Here is a 16,120-nt window from a genome sequence, read left to right as displayed (position 1 = left end):
GCAATGCTGTTCCTTGTGGTGGCTACTTTGAGAAACAGCTTTTTGCAGGAGCTGCTTGAAGTTACCCATAGGGTAAGCCAGTCCACAGCACACAGGCTCAGGCAGCAACAGAACGGACACAGTGCAGTCCTGCAATACAACCAAGAAGCATCTGGCTGAGAAACCACTGTTGGGTGCTTTTTTAATTTGTTGCTGTTGACTGGAACTGTTTTTTCCTTATAGCTGAGCCTCTACTGCTGAGTGCTCAGATTTGGTGCTACAAATCATGGTATTGCACCCCTGATTAATCAGCTTTGGAAAGAATAGTCTTCCTATCCACATTGCTTCTTGGTTATTTACACATTCTTAGTAATGGCTAGGAATCATTCAGTACTTGAAGTAATTATACATTTTTTTTTCTCCCTGGAGCCATTTTCTTAGTAGCTACTGATTCATACTACTTCTAATATCTAAAATAACATCAGAATTCTTTCCAAGTAATCAAAGAATAGTGTTCCAGGTATCTTTAGGCAGCAGAAATGTTTCAATTTATCAAGAAATAAGTGAAGCCACACTTGATCTCAACTTGATAACTTTTTGCTTTTGTATTTTTAACAGAATTAGTTTCAGTTACTGAAGAGTCAGAAAATCTTTGCTTTTTGCAAATCAGGAATCTGCTCTGTTGTAACTAATATAATTTACTTACATCAGTGGCCTCCTCTTTTTTCCAGTTCTATCTTAGTAGCTGGACTCTGTAAAACCAGCTATTCACTAAGATGATTACTACTTCACTCCCCAGCAAGACAGAACAAATATTCTTAAGATACCTTCCAAAAGCAGATTTTCAACTTCCAATGCAGAGAAAAAAATGTGTACAAAAGTACAATCCCGTTATACAAGGAAAGCAAAAATACATGGGTCTCTCAGGAAAACTGGATAGTGCAAATCGAGTGTGGGAAAATGCTAAGAGCTTCAGGTCACGGCTGACATTTAAACTCAACACCTCTGCTTCTGCATTGCTATTACTGGTAGCCAGTGACGTAAAACACTGCTTTGCTCTGTGTTTGATATTGAGATAATTTGCACAATGAGCTACTGAATACAGCTATATTTACAGACTTAATGAACTCACTCTTCAGAATATAAATATGGGTACCTAGAAGCAATGTTTCTTTTTAACTAGCAGAGTTACATTTCTTTGTATGACCTGTGTAAGAGAAGTACTAATACCTGCCTCTTCACAAGTGTTTCATATCCCATTATCACTGCCCATGATTCAAGTAACTGAATACCTAAAAATTGATGGTTAAATTTGACAAGTTAGAAAATTCCAAAAAAAACTACTGAGGTGACTTCCCTCCATGCTTTATTTCTGCTGCACAGAGGGTCAGAGGTGCTTCGTTCTTGACCATTGCCTGTGATCTCCGTAATAAGGGGAAAGACCAACTGGATCAGCACAGGCTCTGTCAGTCCACTGCTCCTGTAAAACAATCTGGTGGTATGGCTTGTGGACAAATTATGCTATTTATTTTCCATCCTAGTTTTTTAAAATATGTTGCTGTAAAACATTTTTCTGTCTTTTGGGGAGAGAAAAGGAGCTCAAGTCTCCATGAGTTTGAGGTTTGGAAAAAAGGGGGCAAACAATAGAAGTAAATTTGAAAATACTGTTTAAAAACACCCAGCACTGCCTTAGAGAATACTTGATTAATATACATATGGCTGGTAATAAGGCTGTAAATGGCTGCATTACTACCAATAGAAGATGCCATCTGGTAAGTTTGCTTATTAAAACACAGGTTCATCTGCAAGCTTTTAAGTCTGTTTTTTTCTTTCCGCATGAGGTTGCTGAATCATTAACAGAATCATGGCAGTGTTAATAAAATGATTTATGAAGTTATCAAAATGGCAGTTGTGATAAATTGGATCGTAAACTCAAGCCACTCCTAAACTGAGCTTTGACTCTGTCAAACAAACTTTACTCTAACTTTGGTCATCAGCCCTTTATACCATGAAGGGTAGTAAAAGCACAAGTGCATCAAGTCAAGCTCTGATGGCTTTCTTCTTCCAACAAGAAGGCTGAGGTCTGAGCTTGGGGAGTTATTCTGCACACACATCTGCATGTGATTGCAATGTCATCTGTGAAACCTGCTATACCTGAAGTGAGAGGTGGAGGTAAAAAGGGATACCTTACTTCAAGGGGTATTTTTTACCCCAAGAGACCTCTTTGTCCACTCCACTGGGAGTTGCTGCAAAAATAAAGCCAAGTTGGGGGAAGTAGGGTAAAATAATGGAAGACTAGGCAGATGGTTTGGACATGCACATAGCCATCCCATGTTTCTATTCACAGAGATTGTAGGCACAAGGTAAGACAATCTAGACACCAGTGCAAGTATGCTTGTCCCAAAGGCTGGAAGGACCACCGAAGGCACTAGCAAGCAAAAATCCATGTTAAGTAAGAGGTTGTTGCCTACCTGATTAGTGACATTACCATGCAGCAGCTCTCTGATGACCCAAAACCCATGTCAAACTGCAAACGATACAAGCTTTAAAGACATGTGCACAAATTTCAGCATTATGCAGGACCAAGGACAAGTTTGGCTTACAGCAAAACTGGCAGACCATTAATTTGAAATGAGACATTTAAATCAAAGAACAAAATGTGGGGTTTTCTGAAGATAATAAAAGATATGCCTTTCAATACTTGAAATAATCCATTTATCCGTGATACTAATTGAATTTGCATCCGCTGATTGTGTTCAACTCTCAGTAGTCTGGTAAAGAGATATTCCTACAGAGATCTGTAATTACTACGGAAAATTCAGGCTTGTCCCAGTCAATTTTGACAAAAGCATTAAAAGCTTTAGAGATTATTTTTGTTTGAAACGCAGTCAGTCACGAAGGTGCTGTGAGGATGTCGGGGCCCAGCCAGTCCAAGCAACCACCCCTGCAGCCCAGCCTGCCACCATCCACACACAGGCCATCCCAGCTGCAAGAGCTTCAGATGGAACCCTGCCCCAGCGCACAGCCAGGAACATGCAAAGTAATGCACCTGGTGATACCAAGCTCCTGCTGATGCCTAGGGGAGCGCACTAAGAAAGGACTCGTGCACAGACTTCCAAGGTTTTAAAGCATAAAGAGATTCAATGTACCAAAACAGGCAAAGACAGCAGCTCTAACATAGATGCAGCTGGCACAGGTTTCCTCTAACAGCCAGTATGAATAAGCCTCTGGCACAGGCAAACACTAACTTGCTGTCAACAGCCACAGCTAAAGGCAAGCATGCAGGTCCTGACCACCCTTTGTCACCAGGCAAAGTCAGCAGGTGCCCAGGGGCAGCCTTGGCCACCACAGAGCCGCGGGCAGGAGCCCCTTCTTGTTTTCACATGTCGAGTCCATTTCACTGGATCAGTGTTTTTACTTCATCTTTGATTTCTCCTTGTTTTCATCCATCTCAGTTAGCCCCATCCCACACTCAGAAGTCTCATTTAATGTAACCGATGGATAAAAAGCATATGCAACATTTTCAATAAGATTTCTGACTTCACCCTTTTAACCCAAAGAATAACTATAAATAGTTTATAATGTCTGGGATTTCCACAGCCTAAGTGCAGCTATAAATAGTTCTAAACATTTTCCCACTTCATGCTTTTGAAAAGAACATTCTCCACTTCCTTTCTTGGAGAACCCCTGGGAATAACACCAGATCACAGTTCAGAAAATATGTATATTAGGCGAGTTTAGCAAAACAGAGCTAATAAAGTTGCTAACAGCAGCTTTCAAACTAATTTCGCATAAGGAAAGGGTCAGGCGTCCTTTGCAACAAGTTCATATTCATAATTCACCCTATGCCACTCAAGCCTGCCATTTGTGTAAGTCTCTATTCACTCAGCCCATCAGGGTATTTTGGGGGCTTGTTTGTTTTTGCAAGGAATTCGTTGTTCTCCGAGCCTCGCAAGCGGCGCCGGGATTTATCTGTATTTACTTGAAGTACGTGTGCGTTCAGCGTTTGGTATTTCAGAACACTGCGGCAGGACACGTCCTTTCCACTTACTTTCACGCATGACTTCAGCGACCTCCCGCAGAAGCCGGCCTGCGCTGAACCGCCGAGCCCGGGAAGGGCGCGGAGAAGGAGACCGCGGCTCCGCGGAGCCTGTCCCGTGGCGGCTGCGCGCGGTGGGGCCAGTTGCGCGCGCTGAGCGCGCTGCCCGCGCGGCGTCGCCCCCTGCTGGCGGCACCGCCCCTTCCTGCCTGCCCGCGGGGCTGGGGGAGCCGCTGAGTTCTGCGGGGCAGGCGCGCCAGGAGACGTGAAGAACTAACAGGAATGCCCCTTCTTGCGAAGAGTAAGGTAGTTTTGCAACGGGCTAGGCACAAGGAATCTGTTCAGGCTGTAGCTCGAGGGAGGATGTTTCAGAAGGAGAATTAAGAAAAGGAGGGGAAAAAGCCTGACCTAAAAAGCACGCTCTTCTGCCATTCTGTCCTTCATTTCTTCCGTGTTGTCTTTTTTATTTTGCCCTAAGTTACCACAGTCCTTTCACTTCAAAAGTGAACCTCAGCTATCTATTTTATCCTTAATGTGAAGATATTTGGAGCTGATGATCAGGAAACAATGGAATTCATCAGTACAAAAGATGATAAATTATTTGGTCAAGGACAGCAGATAATGTATGTCCTAAAGAACAGGTATTTGCAAGATGCAGCACACGAAACAGCTTCACACACAAAAATTTAGGCAGCTCAGAACAGTAGAACAGCTCAGTTTAGAGGCACAAGCCATTTATTCTGAGGCCCGGAAAAGCATTCGTGTGAAAACAGAAAATCCCACTGTGCCATTATATCTTTTCAAAATATAGAGCAGTTTGCTGAGACCATTTTATGCATGGCTTACTTGTATACAAAAATCTAGATGAGCAGTAATTAAAGACCAGATTCAAAACAAACAATTTTAAATTGGGCCTCAACTGGCAGGGATGTTGAGTTCCTAATATTAGATGGCAATGACTTCTGTAAACAAGAAGCATGAGAAGAGAAGGTCCTAACCCTACAGGACTCCAGCAACTCAGAGAAGCTCCATACTATATGGTGTAAAGTGTGTGATGGCTAATAGTAAGAGCACAGTAAAATAGTTTAGCATAGATAAAGTCATGATGCCTCCAGGAATTCAAATTTGCTTTCTTTTGATGCTTTAAATCAAAGTAGTTTTAAATGTGTATCCATGCAGTGGGAAAGTTGTATATAAACTAAATGCAACTGGTCTGTGATGTAAGCAGAACCGCAATGCTGATTCCTTAAAAAGAGCCATACCTTCCACAAGTATTACTACTGCGGCCTGTTTGCCTATCTGTTAGGTGTTATGCAAACTCTGCACCCACATAAATAAGCAAGGACTGAACGAAGTGAGGCTCACTTCAAAAATACCTCCTTTTTTCATTGACTCAGGTTTAGGTGGTTCAGATAAAGAAGTTGCTGAGATAATGGAAAGTTCCTCAGAACAGAGAAGATCTGATGGTGCAGGGGAAGAGAGGGCTCTCTGCACTGCCACCTCTCACAACACTGTTGAATAGTTTGGCAGCTGGAGGGAACTGGATTTATTTTTCTTGAATCCACTGCTCAGAAAATGTGGGAACATAACAAATCTTTGTATTACTACTGATCAACCAAAAAGAAATCATTGAATCATTAAGTGGTCTGTAATCCACTTGAAAACATTCTACTCATCACAGATTGCCTCTTTTTTAAGCTAATAGTGAGAAAAGAGAAGCAATGGCTCCATGGCTAACAATAACAGACAAGCCTGATCTCTTGGTGAGGGAGAGGAGGTAGTGGCCAGTATATGTTCTCATTCAGGGTATTTTTGAATCAGAATTGTGATGTCTTTACCAGCAGACCAGTAAAATGATTCTGCTGTTGTGACAGTAGGAACATAAGCCTGAAACAAAGCTAGAGGAATAACTACAACTTTGATACACAACACTCCTCCCACCTTGGAAAGAGCACAGAGAATGTACCAGCAGTATGTTGCACTTACAGTTACATGGGATAATCCCAGAAATTACTGTTAGGTGAAAAAGAAAGGGAAAAAAAAAAGTTATAGCTTCCATTTTTCCATCACAAAGTAATCTGCAAGCACTTGTGCTCCTTGGCCCAGATTCTTTTTCTTCCAATGTTGTTTTTCAAGTGGAACTCCTTTACTAGTAACCATTCATTTAAATAGTCATAGTATGAGCCACAGCCTCTGAACTAGCAATTTCATTCATCTCCCTTCCCTGCAGTGTTTTCCCTTTGCATGTCCCTATCTATGTAGGGTACAATGCAATCCACTCTAATGGATTCAACTCAAAATGCTGCTCCAATTTGGCATGGAGCAAGTTCTTACAGAACCCAAAAGCCAAACACGTGTTTTCTAAACAGAAGTAACATGCTGAGAGGGCTTCATTCAAGTTTCAAGCCTTAACACTATTCTGGTTAAGCTCTACTATGCAGCTGAATGTGAAAGTAAGCTGACCTAGGAAAGAGTTAAATGATCAGGCTGAAATGTTATTCAAATATCATGAGTTAAAAGCTCCAGCCTAGCTGCAAAGAATAAAAAAGGGCACAAGCTTGGCAATGTTCCTAAGGCAGTAAAAGCAATGTTTAGAGAGAAAGAAATCTTTGTGTGAATGCAAAAAGGAAACTCAAATTGGCAAAATGGAGCAAGGAAAATGTATCTGGGTGATAGCAAACTGACAGAATACAAATTTCCCTCCATACAAGGAGAATCTCCATGAATTTCAGCATGGCCACTGTCAAAGATCTCATAATATAGTTGAGGTAAAGCCCCAGCAATTTTATAGTCTGTTTTTAAAATTTCATTTAATCTGTAATTGTTTCTGTCACATCTCACTCTCCTCAGTTTTCCACTCCAAGAGAGGGAGTCAGTTACTTCTTCCTCACCCATCTATGTTATAAGAAATGCTGAGAACTCACATGCTCTCTCATTGGCGTGAATGGGGCTTCTGATGATGATTTCAGTAAAAGGGGAACCTAGGCACCGGCCTCCATGGAAAATTTGCAGCAAGTAGTAAGGAATGTAAACCTCTTGCCTCTTCAAAGGAAACAATTAGCTAGAGGAATGAGATTACACTAAATTGGTGTGATTGCTGACTGTCGCCAAGAAAGGGCGGTCCCACTGCCTCCCCTGCAGTGGACCCAGTCCAGCATGGACACATTGAGCTGGATCAGTTTGCTGATTTAGGAGAGTGATTACCCTTTGCTTCTTGTTTCAATGGGTTAGTTTTCTGGGGAGTCATCTGCTTGATCAGATTCAACCTGTGGTCGCGCAATATCTAAATCCCATCTCAGGGAAGCAGTGAGTCAGCACAGGGCTGTGGAGAGTGGGCCCATTCCATACCCAAGTTAGGCATACTGTGAAATTGCCCCATAAGAAAAGTATGAACAGAAGCTTTAGTGCTAGTCTGTGAAGGACAAGAATGAGAGTTTCTACAGGGTTCAATTAAAGAAATTACTGAGCATCCCTTTTCGTAAATGGGAAGCCTGCCACTGAAAACTGGGTGGGGAAAATTAATTCCATTTCTGGGAGGTTTGTGTTGCTTCAGAGTGCATTCATCCACCCACCTTGCCCTGGCAGTGAGAAAGTCTCCACAAAAGGCTGTGGAGGAGGGGTGTATGCTGCCCTGCAGCTGCAACATCCCTTAAACCTGCTAAACTGGGTAGACTGGGCAGGAAGGGGAGGTGAGCCTGGTGAGGCATGTCAGTCAGCGTGGTGGCTGACACGATGATCTAACTAACACCACAAACCCCATGGGAAGGTTGCACTGTCCATACTTTTTCAATGAGTTTACTCTGCCCACCACCTCCCTGCCACCCAACTCACAAAGTTGCTGGCATGGGAGGAATACTACTAATTGAGCTACAGCCCCTTCCCCTCTGAGCTGGGCATTCAAAGCTTTAACCCAGCAGGGAAACACGGGACATTCCTCACTCAGTATGAATACAATCGAAACATGGCACGGTACTTCTAATCAAATCCTGCTTAGAATGATTGCCTCTGTAGAACTGTCTGTAAGGAAAAACCCCAGAATAACTCAGTGAACATCTAGCTCAATTCACCATTGTTGTCTGTGACCAACGCCAAGCACATCCGAGAAAAGGCCATCATTGACATAAATTCCTGCAATCATACGAACAAGTAGAATTATCTTCCTGACTGTACCTGGAATTTGTCCAACAATACATTAATAGCCTTTGTAATTTTCTCGTAGGTAATGTGACCAGAGGCTCTGTATACTGAAATAATTACGACTTTGGAGATTCCCTAAAGAAGTTCCTATGAGAAAAGGGTTTCTGGGTAAGGTTTCGGGACTCCAGTAAATTGCTCAGGCTGTAATAAAATTACAATATTCCTTGCAGTGACAGAAAGTAAGAAATCACAAGATAATGCTGGAAATGGATCCCTTCAGCTGGAAATGTGTCATTACATGATCTGCTAATATTTGTTTCTTTCTTTGTATTTTCAAAGCAAAGTTGGACAAAGGGTACCTACTTGCTGTGCTGGTACTGACTGATGGAACATTCTGGAATTTATCTGTTTATATACCTATCTGCTTATTACAAGAGAAGGATGGAAATTTAACTTTATTCAGCACTTTTATAACCAGCTTTTTCTTATGAATCTAACTTTAGTTTTACAGGATAGGGTTCTGTGAAACTAAGGAATACACTTGTGGTGCTGCATGGGAAATGTCTTGTTTTTAATGAGTTGCCAACTTAATGACCTGTGGGATTTCAAAGTTCCTTTTTGGTTTTAAAGGAAATGATTAATATATATTCTGCCTTTAATTATGGTGCTGTAATTTTGTGAAAGGAATTCCATTCATTCTTTTCTTCATTTAAATGTTTTACATTTGTGAATGTTAGAAAAAGTATTCTCCTAAAAGGTCTGTCTGTAAAACGGAGAGTAATGAGAATAATAGTATTCCTAAGCTTTGGGGCAGAATACTTTGACTCTTACTTTAAAAGGATACAGAAGTTGTTTAAATGATTACTTGACTAAAATAAGGTGGATTTATATGGAAATAAATGCCTGGCTTCAAATACCTATTAATGTAATACTGGCCATTATTTTTTACAACAGAAATATTTCATAAAACATGAAACCTCATGTATATTTTAGTTGAATCTGTAATTGGCTACTATAGCTCGCTAGCAAATGTCCTAGGATAAATTTGGATAAATGGTAGTTATACGTCAGAAAGCAAATCTTAATCCTATTCTGCCTGCATAATCTGAGGATTTTCTAGTTCTGAAAATGATTTGTGCCTTCTTTTTCCCATTTTTGCCCCAAGTAATTGTGAGATTAAGTTCCTGGGGTTTTAAGAGTTTATATATGTGCCGCATACAAATCTCATCCCTGTGACTCAGACATTTCGATCCGCTGGTTATCAGCCACACACTTTTCAACAACCTGTGATTCTCTGGAAGTAAACTCTTTGATCAGAGTCTCTCTTATACCTAAGGAGAGTCTGATTTTTCAGAAACTTGATTTAGAAAAGCCTTTAACGTGCACACCATGCCGCACACAGACACAGAACACCCTTCTCCCACTGCCTACTCAGCTTTCCTGTAGCCAGCATACCAGGTGCTCATCTCCAGGGATCCCTAATCTGCTTTCCCAGATACATTTGCCTAGGGATCAAGACCCACTCCTTGACATGGGTCACAAGGACAACACAGACTTAGCCTATGAGACTGGAAACCTTTTCTTTCACATGTCTGAAAACTTCGTTTCTTTGGGGATTTGAGTAGTCCCCAGTTCTTTAGAAAAGCATGTAAAACCTGTATTCGCTAACGTAATTCATAGCTTCTCATACACACTTCGTCCTGCCAGAGACAGCTGGCTCTTCCCCCCAGCAGCACCTCCACCAAAAAAGGAATGCAGACTAGGAAAGGATTGTCTGGGTCATCAAATCCCAGTCATCCGCTATCTAAGGACCATGTCATATAATCCATTTATAAAGTTATCAAGCTCTGTCTTAAAACTTCTTAGGCTGTGTCACCTCTCAACACCTGTTGAGAAGCTCTCATTTCCAAGAGATAAGCTTCTATCATCTAACAGAATTACCTAGTATTAATCCTTCAGTGCATTGACTTGAATTTTGCCCAATTACACGTAATCCCACTTCAATTTCTCAAGTTCTCATCTACCCTGTTAACCCTCAGTGTTTTGCCTTTGTAGAGCTGCATTGGGAAGGATGTAAGAAGTTTATTAGATATACAAGAACTGCATTATCATTCTGCTGATAAACAGAAAATGCTCTACTATCCTAGCAAGGTTACAGTGACCTTGCTTGCTAGCTCAGAAATCAAAATATGCACACTAATTCCATTAAATGAGTGTGCCAGCATCTTCTGCTAGAAGTGAAGGGCAAAGTTAAATTGCAATAATATATCACCACAGGATTGTGAAAGGAGTATTGAGGTAATTTTTACAGATGTAATTGTGTAGCCAAAAAGAATTCCACTATATTAACCTATATAATTATAACCTAATATATTAATGCAAGAATCAGTATAGCTATGATATACTTAGAAAAAGAACTGGCAAAGCAGATAACAGATAAAACCAGAAGTAAAGCTAATTTTCTGCAGCCTTCTCTCAGCTGTGTTTCTGGAAACTCTGCCTTCAGCTTAAATGTCAGCCATGGCAAAAGGTAAGCAACTTAGAAAAACAGGAATGATAACTTTATTTCTCTTTAAGTAGGCCCGTAGCTTTGCTAATAATTTCATTGTACCCACATGTGAACCAGCACACCCCAGGCTCTAGTCTGATGAGCCACTGCCATTACTGGCAGGTGTTCCTACCTCCCCTGTCCCCACCCAGCTATTCAGCTTCATGTCATTAATAACAACAGTACAGACTACTTTTGTGGAAGTGTCATTACAGAAAACATTTTAACAGTATCAGGCTTAACACCATCTTTTGAGGAACTCCACTTCCACACTACTTCTCTTCTTTTTAGCCAGTTCCTCACCTTGCCTACAGTTTTACCACTAATTTTCAGGTTCTGCACCTTAAATAGTAATTTTCCACTTGGCACTGTATCAGGTCCTCTGCAGAAGATGACAACTCCATTGCATTTTTTCAGTCACCTTATTAAAGAAAGAAACCAAGTTAGCCTTGCATGAACTACTGCTGCCAAATGCCATTTGCATTTTATCCTTTTTTACAGAAACTTTAGTCTTTTTAATAATATTTTCCATAAAAAAAATAGATTTTCAAGTCCTGTGAAGTCAAACTGAAAGACTACCCAGAATACCCTTCCCAAATATAGCACTACGTATTGACATAATTGAAACCTCGCAAGCTGCATAATCAATGTTATCTGTTTCTTCATGCATGCAGCACATTCTGCCTATTCTCAGTAGACCATGAAAAGTATTGCTGGTAGATGAACAGTAATTTAAAAAGTCAATAAATTCCTCCATCAGGAATTTCAAGTAGGTTAATGAGAAATCAGTAAATTTTATATTGCCCAAAGTAGAACTGGATAACTTAGCTATATTTACTCTGGATTGTATTAGCAATCCCTGTTGTACCAGTGTGGCAGCTAGCTGCAGGCCTCTGTGAAGTAAGAACATCAATTCTCTAGTCTGTGATGTCGATTCCCAGCTGTGTTTCTAACATCTCTTCTCCAGAACTTTGAACAGATACTTGAAATGACTATGCCTGAGAGGAGCTGCTAGGTCTATCTCACAAAGAGTAGGTCTACAGCACACTGTGTCCTCAGTTTTACAGTCCAGAGTATAGATGGGAGATTGTCCTTCCTTATTGTACTGCAGCCACCTTTGAAACAACAACAATGCTCTTTCTCTTCTGTTTTTTTCTACATACTGTTCCTTTTGGAATGCCTTCTTGGGTAGAATACCAGTGCAGTGGTCCTCGGTGTTCACACATGGTTTATCACTTTGATTCCAGTGGTCTTGGGTGCTCACACATGGTTTATTATTTTGCTTTTCTTTTTCCTGCTTATCTCCCCGAGCAAAAGCATTTGTAAAACATGAAATAATCATTCTGTTCTGTTTATGGGAGGTTTTTGAACTTCAAGAAGAAGTTTACAAAATGGGGAGAGTCAATAAAAAAGGAAAAAAAGTTAATAATATGAGAAGCGATATAGAAACTGTGGCATAGAAACAAAGAGTGAACAAAATAGATTGTTCCAAGATAAGGAAGACTGAAGAGACTTCCAGGAAGAAATATCGTAATAAACTAAGTATGTTTAAGCTCTTCTAATGCAAGGGGCCTGAGGTTGATTATCTCTTGAGATATGTCAGTTTTGCACTTCTATGCTTTTGTCTCAACACAGAAAGTCATTACCAATATCACCAGCAGACATTTTACAGCTAGTGATTTCACCATCAGTGCCTTTGAGAATTGAGATGGCTGTCTTCATGCATGCATCTGTATATAAACTGCTTTATTTTTCTTTTCTTGAGTAGTGCTTTGCAGGATGCAGAGATAAAGACGACATATAGCTGAAGGGGGAGCAACCCTCTACCCCGTTACATCTATTAATTCACAAATTACAAGTGAACATACACAGAACTGTGACTTTGCTTGTATGCATCTTCCATGAAGTCTGACTGCCATATGTCTCAGATTATTCCTTTGGAGTTAAACAGAGGTAAGTTTTGCGGATGCTGCATATATATTATTAAAATATTTCGTATGATTTCCTTTTATTTTTGGTGTTACAATGTCAGTAAGGACATCACCTCCCCTTTACAGGGTAGGGGTATCATCTGCCCTTTACAGGAAGAGGGAGTAAGTGGAGTGAAGATCAGCCAACTACTTTCAGCTCAGTTCTCACAGCAGGGTCCCATCCGTAGGCGAATGGCTTGTGCAATGTGTCTAGTGTTCCGAGACTGGAAACTGTGACAAAAGTATTGTGGGAGGCAGTGAAAGGACTGACTGTATCTGCCGTGTTGGTCTTTCCACATGGCTTATTGCTTCTGAAACATTGCTTCTTAAACACTCCTGCACTCAAAAGTTGAATAGACGGGTGTTACTGTTTTGTGGGAGACTGTGTTGTTTCAGAATATGGTTTCTTTCTGTTGGAAAAAATACTCTATTTAGAAAAAAAAGGCGTGAAACTGCAGCTCTAGGGAACTGGAGGTGGACTGCCCCAGAGCCATGAGCAATGGGAGTCCCACACAGCAGGCTGACCCACAGCTGTGGATGCTGAGAGCTCCAGCTATCAGGAAAGAATGAGCCTGGAAGCCCTGAGAGCCATGGCTCCCAGCACTTCCCAGATCTCTGCCACAGAACCAGGTCAGCAAGCTGTCAGGAAGCTGAGTAGGGTTCTCACTGAAACACTATATTTTGATGAGTCAGCAAATGCTCAATTAAAAACATGTCAGAATTTTTCCAACCGGCTTTACTCACAATCTAAACAAAGGGTGTGCAGAGGAAATATTGCCCTTATTTTACATCAGAGGGACTGAGGCACAGAGATATGAAGTAAGTTATGCCAGGTGCTATAGAAAGTCTACAGTCACAAGGCAAACTCAGATCCCATGCCGTCTCTTAATCACAAGAGTATCCTTCCTCTAAACTTAATTAATTTGCCATTACAATGACTTTGTGAGAGAAGTATTACTTTCATTTTATAAACGGGAAACCAAAATAACTTGTACAAGAGCAGATAGGAAGCCTGTATCTGAGCCAGGACCTGAACCCAATGTTCCTAAAGCTCCTAAGCTTTAGTAGCAAGCCTGCCTGTTTCTTTTGTGGACAAGGTATATAGACAAGGTACAGTCAACCCTGGATGACTTTACTTACCTAACCATACTAATAGCAGCAATGGTATAGATTTCTACAACAAAATACTTCTGTGCTGAAATCTTGTTATACTGAAGCCATACTGCCCACATAAAAACGCTGGCTTACTATGAATAAAACCCTTTTATGTGGTTGTGGGTAGTACAGAACTAAACTTTAAATAGTGCTTCCCTAAACACTCATATATACAATTCAACTGGCTTTCCTGGTTCTGCTAAACACAAGCAGCTATAGCTACACCTAGGCACACCATCTAAGGTCTCTTCCCAAGTCTTCTATGATCCCAGGTTTCTTAGGTTTCTCTATGTAAATATTAACTTGTCCTTCACAAGATTTCCAATTTGAACACAGCCTTAATTGTAGGCAAGAACTGTAGCATCATCTGGTATTAAAGTCAGCTCAGGTTTTATTAACAGATTTTCGTTTCAAATGTCAGAGGGCTTTTCTTTGTTGTCTTGTCTTCGCCTATTTTAAAATTTGGGGTTAAAATTTCCTAAACTGCAATCTTTTAGTGAACTTAGCTGTAGCAAATGTGATATTCTGTTGGTGTTTGTATCCTCACAACCTTTTTCTTTTCTACTACTTTCAGACTTTGAACAGAAATTTGAAATTTGATGAGGTAGTGAGTTGATTTTAAACTATGGATCTGTCTTCTACTACTACTGCGAAAATTGGCTCAGATTTGGCAAAGTCACAGACCTTTCATAAATCTGTTAGCCAAGTGCATAATAGAATTTATCAACACAAATCCTGTTCTCACAGAACAGGATGTACAGACAGTGTAATTTTGTGAGACAGCATGCTTTGTCTTCTTCAGGGTGTCCAAGTCCTCCACCTACTGTGGAGCTGGAAGGCCACAGTACCTTATTTCTGCCTTATAGGCACAGTACCTTATTCTCTCAGTGCTCTCCCTTTCAGCCCCCAGGTGCCAAGGAAGAAGAGGCCACCCAAGTTACATACAAAGAGAATGAGAGCTTGACCAAAGGAGGGGAAAAACACAAAGCTAGAGTGGCTGGTTGAGGGTGAAGCTGTGGCTGAGAACTGTTGAGGAAAGACTGGACTGTGACCAAGTAGACAGGAAATAAAAATTAGAATCGCTTGAGCAAGGAGACTGACATACAGAAGAGTGGCTAACAGGATTAGAAGCTCTCAAGGGAAATTAAGTACAAACTAGGATTCACTAGGAAAAAAAAAGACTGACATTGTGTGAGAAATGTGAATGGGATGCACAGGAGTCATGGGAGTAGAATTAGCTAGGTTTGTCTGGGAAGGAGATTGGGAAAAAACACATAGAGACATAGCAGAGCTGAGAACAAAGGATGCATTTTGGAAGGGAAACTGAGTTTGATGGGTGAAGGCTGGAAACAAGGGAAGGAAAAAATATGGAGGCAGATGAAAGGTGATAGTGATGCAGCTTGATGCAAAAGAGTCTGTGCTCATTAAAATACTCTTTCCTACACAACCTGTAAAGAGTCTTGAGATTCACCATTTCTCTAGAGTCATCAAATATGTTTTAGAATCACTGGCAAAGTCTTCTTCTTCTTTACTAGTTTTGTTTATTAAACAGTGATATATTATACTAGACATGTAGCAGAGAATCTGAAAGTTATTTTTATGGACAAATCCTTTGAGAGTGAACATAATGTCTTGTGAAATTTGGGGATTTATTTTTGGTAGAAGAAGAAACACAAAGTGAAACTCTGAAAGTTAGCAAATGCCATAGGTAATGTTTATTATACTTGCAAGACAGAAGCTTTAGAACAGCCTTCATACAAGGCAAAACTGAGTAAAATTCAGTCTGGAAAACAGACAGTCTAGAGGGGATATTATAGAGATCTGTAAAAATAATGAGTAGTACAAACAAGAGAGTGGAAAGGGATTTTCTGTCTCTTTCAACACAAGCTCTAAGATACATTAAATGAACAGTGAGGTGTGTTCAGAACTAAAGGAGATGATTCTACTGCTTGCCAAAAGATACTGTGGAGCCTAAAAGTCAATACAGGTAAAGGGAAGAATGAATAGGTACATATAAATAAATCTGTTGGTGATTACCTGCCTCTAGTCCCTGAACCACAAACGGGAGGTTTGAAGAAGGCTAGGAGAGCCTGGGAGAAGTCTGCCCTAACCTTCTGTATCTGCCATTATTATTTACTTGAAGAGATGAAAATTATAGCCATGTCCTCAAAAAATAAATTTCATAGCAGGCAGAGAACTGAAACCTCCTTCAATTAACATACAGCTGAACCTGAGTTTCCCTTTAGTTACAAGGGCATGATGCAGAAGACTGTATAAATCACGCCATGAGCA

The sequence above is a fragment of the Pezoporus occidentalis genome, unplaced genomic scaffold (assembly GCF_034315485.1).
Source record: "Pezoporus occidentalis ecotype Australia unplaced genomic scaffold, CSIRO_AGI_Poc_V1 ctg29, whole genome shotgun sequence".
In the NCBI taxonomy this organism is placed as follows: Eukaryota; Metazoa; Chordata; class Aves; order Psittaciformes; family Psittacidae; genus Pezoporus; species Pezoporus occidentalis.
This window is presented reverse-complemented; position numbering follows the sequence as displayed.